The sequence below is a fragment of the Neophocaena asiaeorientalis genome, unplaced genomic scaffold, assembly GCF_003031525.2.
Source record: "Neophocaena asiaeorientalis asiaeorientalis breed wild unplaced genomic scaffold, Neophocaena_asiaeorientalis_V1.1 scaffold7, whole genome shotgun sequence".
In the NCBI taxonomy this organism is placed as follows: domain Eukaryota; kingdom Metazoa; phylum Chordata; class Mammalia; order Artiodactyla; family Phocoenidae; genus Neophocaena; species Neophocaena asiaeorientalis.
Window position 1 is genome coordinate 7,645,383 of NW_020185337.1, and position 5,306 is coordinate 7,650,688.

Here is a 5,306-nt window from a genome sequence, read left to right on the forward strand (position 1 = left end):
GACTTGTATGCTGAGAACTATAAAACATTAATAAAAGAAAGTGAAGATGACTCAAAGAAATGGAAAGATATCCCATTGGACTGGAATTATTAATATTGATAAAATGGCCATAGTACCCAAAGCAATGTACAGATTTAATGCCAACCCTATCAAATCACCCATGACATTTTCCACAGAACTAGAATAATTTTAAAATTTATATGGAACTACAAATGACCCAGAATTGTGAAAGCAATCCTGAGGAAAAAGAACAAAGCAGGAGGCATAACCCTTCCAGACTTCAGACAATACTACAAAAGCTACAGTAATCAAAACAGCATGGCATTGGCACAGAAACAGACATATGAATCAATGAAACAGAGCCCAGAAATAAACCCACACACCAATGGTCAATTAATCTTCGACAAAGGAGGCAAGAATATACAATGGAGAAAAGACAGTCTCTTCAGTAAGTGGTGTTGGGAATGTTGAACAGCTGCATGTAAATCATTGAAGTTAGAACACATCCTCAGGGCATTGGCACAGAAACAGACATATGAATCAATGAAACAGGCCAGCAATAAACCCACACACCAATGGTCAATTAATCTTCGACAAAGGAGGCAAGAATATACAATGGAGAAAAGACAGTCTCTTCAGTAAGTGGTGTTGGGAATGTTGAACAGCTGCATGTAAATCATTGAAGTTAGAACACATCCTCACACCATGCACAAAAATAAACTCAAAAGGGCTTAAAGACTTAAATATAACACATAACACCATAAAACTTGTAGAAGAGAACATAGGCAAAACATTCTCTGACACAAATCGTACCAACATTTTCTTATGTCAGTCTCCCAAGGCAATAGAAATAAAAGCAAAAGTAAACAAACGGGGCCTATTCAAACTTACAAGTTTTTGCACAGCAAAGGAAACTGTAAAAAAAAATGAAAAGACAACCTACTGAATGGGAGAAACTATTTGCAGATGATGCAACCAACAAGGGCTTAATTTCCAAAATATACAAACAGCTCATACAACTCAATCACACACACAAAAAAAATAATTTAAAAACTGGGCAGAAGACCTAAATAAACATTTATCCAAAGAAGACATACAGATGGCCAAGAGGCACATGGAAAGATGCTCACCATCACTAATTATTAGAGAAATGCAAATCAAAACTGCAATGAGGTATCACCTTAAACTGGTCAGAATGGCCATCATTAAAAAAGTCTACAAATAATAAATGCTGGAGAGGGTGTGGAGAAAAGGGAACCCTTCTACAGTCAGTGGGAATGTAAATTGGTGCAGCCACTATGGAAAACAGTATAGAGGTTCCTCAAAAAACTAAAAGTATAGTTGCCATATGATCCAGCCATCCGTCTCCTGGGCATATATCTGGAGAAAACTATAATTCAAAAAGATGGGTCTCCTGGGTGGAGGGCTAGATAGTCTGGTGGGACAATCCTTCATCCATCATCAGTGCCTGCAACCTCTGCTCCTTCACCTACTCCTGCTGTGGTCAGCAGTGGTCTGAATGATCTATTTGACCTCTCCATGAGGATAGGCATGGCGCCTGGTGGATATGTGTCTCCAAAGGCTGTCTGGCTGCCTGCAGTAAAGGCTGAAGGAGATTTCGGGAATATTTACTCACCGCCAAGGGCACATCTATATGGAAATGACCTTCACCAACAAAGCTCTGAAGCACATGACAGACTTTGCAGTTCAGTTTAACGATAATAGGTTTGGTGTCATCCCCAGCACTCCTCTGGCCATCCCTACACTACTGATGCCAAACCAGAGCATTGATGGCTCCCTGCCTCTCAGCATCTTGGGCCCATTCATGAAGATAGAACCTCTGAACAACCTGCAGGTGGCAGTGAAAAACAGCACTGATGTCTTCTACTTCAGCTGCCTCATCCCACTCAACGTGCTTTTTTGTAGAAGACAGCAAAATGGAGTGCCAGGTCTTCCTTGCAACATGGAAGGATATTCCCAATGAAAATGAACTTCAGTTTCAGATTACGGGATGTCACTTAAATGCTGACACTGTTTTCAGCAAGTTGCAAAACAACAATGTTGATACTATTGCCAAGACGAATGTGGAAGACCAGGACATTCTGTATCAATCCATGAAGCTCACTAATGGCATTTGGATTTTGGCCAAGCTCTGTAGACCAGCCAGGAAACCCCAGTTACACGCTGTCACTAAGTGCAGAGCTCCTGACGTCTCCCAGTACATCTTTCAGGTCAACAACAGCGTTTTGAAAAACTAATAGACTGGTCCGGTGCCCTCCAGCTACCGTCATTGGTGCAAGCCAAGAACTCTTAACTGGAAGAAATTGTATTGCCATGTACAATCTGAAGCCAAAAATACTGAGGCCACGCACCAAGGTAGTGACTAGTCTAACCTGTACTAACATTAGGGCACACTCTGTTGGATAGTTTTAGCTTCTTGTGAACATTTGTAACCACTGCTTCAATCACTTCCTACCTCTTGCCACCTGCTGCTATATGTCCTTACTTGTGGGCTTCTCCATCCTGTGCCAGTGGCTGGCATTTTTGACTGTCATTTTTGTTTTGTTTTGGTTTTTTGCGGTACGCAGGCCTCTCACTGTTGTGGCCTCTCCCATTGCAGAGCACAGGCTCCGGACGCACAGGCTCAGCGGCCATGGCTCACGGGCCCAGCCGCTCCGCGGCATGTGGGATCTTCCCGGACCGGGGCACGAACCCATGTTCCCTGCATCTGCAGGCGGACTCTCAACCACTGCGCCACCAGGGAAGCCCTTGACTGTCATTTGATATTTTGTAATCAAGAGCTCACTTCAAAGGCAGAAAAAGACAAATATTAAAGCAAAGCAAAGTGTCATTGAAAATAAAATCAGGTTGTTTGTTGTTTTTTTCCTACTCAGTTGTTTGAGCATATTATGTATTTTATATATTAGATATGTTTTTCAAATGTTTCTTCCCATTTTGTAGGTACACTCTTCTCTCTGTAAATTGTTTCCTTTGCTGTTCAAACCTTTATAGTTTTTTAAAAAATAATTTCCCTGGAAACTATGCAATCTTTTTTTTAAGTTGCTCTGTAGCATGTAGGATCTTCCCAGCCCAGTGCTCGAACCCGTGTCCTCTGCATTGGCAGGCGGATTTTTTTTTTAACATCTTTATTGGAGTATAATTGCTTTACAGTGGTGTGTTAGTTTCTGCATTGTTCTTCAGAACCTTTCTTTTTGTTTTTTTAGTTTCCATATATATATATGTTAGCATACGGTATTTGTTTTTCTCTTTCTGACTTACTTCACTCTGTATGACAGACTCTAGGTCCATCCACCTCACTGCAAATAACTCAATTTCGTTTCTTTTTATGGCTGAGTAATATTCCATTGTATATATGTTCACATCTTCTTCATCCAGTCATCTGTCGGTGGACACTTAGGTTGCTTCTATGTGGCAGGCGGATTCTTAACCACTGAGCCACTAGGGAAGTCCAAACCTTTATAGCAATCTATTTTTCAATTGTTTTTGTTTTTGTTTTTGTTGCCTGTGTTTTGGGGGTCATATCCAAAAATACATTGCCCATACATACCACTGTAAAGAAGTTTTTTTTCCCCTATATCTTCTTCTATTAATTTTACAGTTTCAGATCTTATATTTAATTCTCTAAACCACTTTGAATTAATTTTTGTATATAGTGTGAGATATGGGTCTAATTTCTTCCCTATGCTTGTGAATATTCAGTTTCCCACTAAATTACTGAAGCGAGGATCATTTCCTAATTGTATATTCCCAGCACTTTTGTCAAAGATCAATGGATTGTAAATATGTGGATTTATTTCTGAGGTCTGTATTTCGTTCTGTTGTTCTATATGTCTGTTTTTATACTACTACCATACTGCTTTGATTACTATGCTTTGTAGTATGGTTTGAAATTATGAAACATGATGCCTTTAGCTTTGCTCTTTGTGCTCAAGATTGCTTTGGATATTTTGGGTCTTTTAAGGTTCCATATGAATTTTAAGATTTCTTTTTCTATTTTCTGGGGAAAATGTCTTCAGAATTTTGACATGAATTGCATTAACTCTGTAGATTGCTTTGGATAGTATGGACATTTTAACAGTATTAATTTATTCAATCCATTAACATGGGTGATCTTTCCATTTTTTTGCGTCTTCAAATTCTTTCATCAATATTTTATAGTTTTCAGTGTATGGGTCTTTCACATTCTTGGTTAACTTTATTCATAAGTATTTTATTCTTTTGGGTGCTACTGTAAATGGGACTTGTTTAACCTTTTCTGATAGTTTCTGTTGTTAGTGTATAGAGCCACAAATGATTTTTGTATGTTGATTTTGTATCCTGCAGCTTTATTTATTTATTAGTTTGAACAGTTTTTTGGAGGTGGCATGTTTAGGGTTTTGTAGATATAAAATCATGTCATCTGCAAACAGAGAAAATTTAGCTTTAATTTTATGATTAGGATTTACTTTCTTTACTTTTCTTGCCTACTTATTCTGGTTAGGAATTCCAGTACTATGTTGAATAGAAGAGGCAAGAATAGGTAACCATGTCTTGGTCCAAAACTTAGAAGAAATGCTTTCATGATTCATAATTCAATATACTGTTAGTTTTGGCTTGTCATATGACTTTTAATGTGCTGAGGTATATTCCTTCTATAACTAGTTTCTTGACAGTAATTTTCATGAAATGAAGTTGGATTTTGTCAAATAATTTTTCTGTATCTATTAATATGACCATATTTTCCCTTTATTCTCTTAATGTGATGTAACACATTTATTGATTTGCATATATTGAGCCATCCTGCATCCAGGCATAAATCCCACTTGATCATGGTGAATGATCCTTTTAATGTGCTGTTGAACTTAGTTTGCCAGTGTTTTGAGTATATTTCATCTATGTTTTTCAGGGATATTGATCTGTACTTTTCTCCTAGTGCCCTCATCTGGTTTTGATATTGGAGTAATGCCTCATAAGATGGTTTGAAAGTGTTCCCTTCTCTTTAAATTTTTGGAAGTATTTAAGAAGTCTTAGCTTTAATTTCTCTTTAAATATTTGGCATAATTCACCAGTAAAACCACCTGGTCCTGGGATTTTATTTATTGAGAGGTTTTTCAGTACTGTTTCATTCTCTTTACTCATTACTGGTCTGTTCAGATGTTCTGTTTCTTAACTACTTAGGCTTGATAGGTTGTATGTTTCTAGGAGTTTGTCCATTTTTTTCTATGTAATTCAAGTTGTTTGCATAATACTTAGTAGTCTCTTATTGTCCTTTGTATTTCTGTGGCATCAGTGTAATGGCTTTATAT

The 5,306-nt window shown here is 37.7% G+C and overlaps 1 pseudogene; it reads left to right on the plus strand.

The window, feature by feature from the left end:
• The first annotated feature begins 1,405 nt into the window (after positions 1 to 1,405).
• LOC112393679 (AP-2 complex subunit beta pseudogene) lies at positions 1,406 to 2,258 on the plus strand (annotated as a pseudogene).
• Positions 2,259 to 5,306: the final 3,048 nt, after the last annotated feature.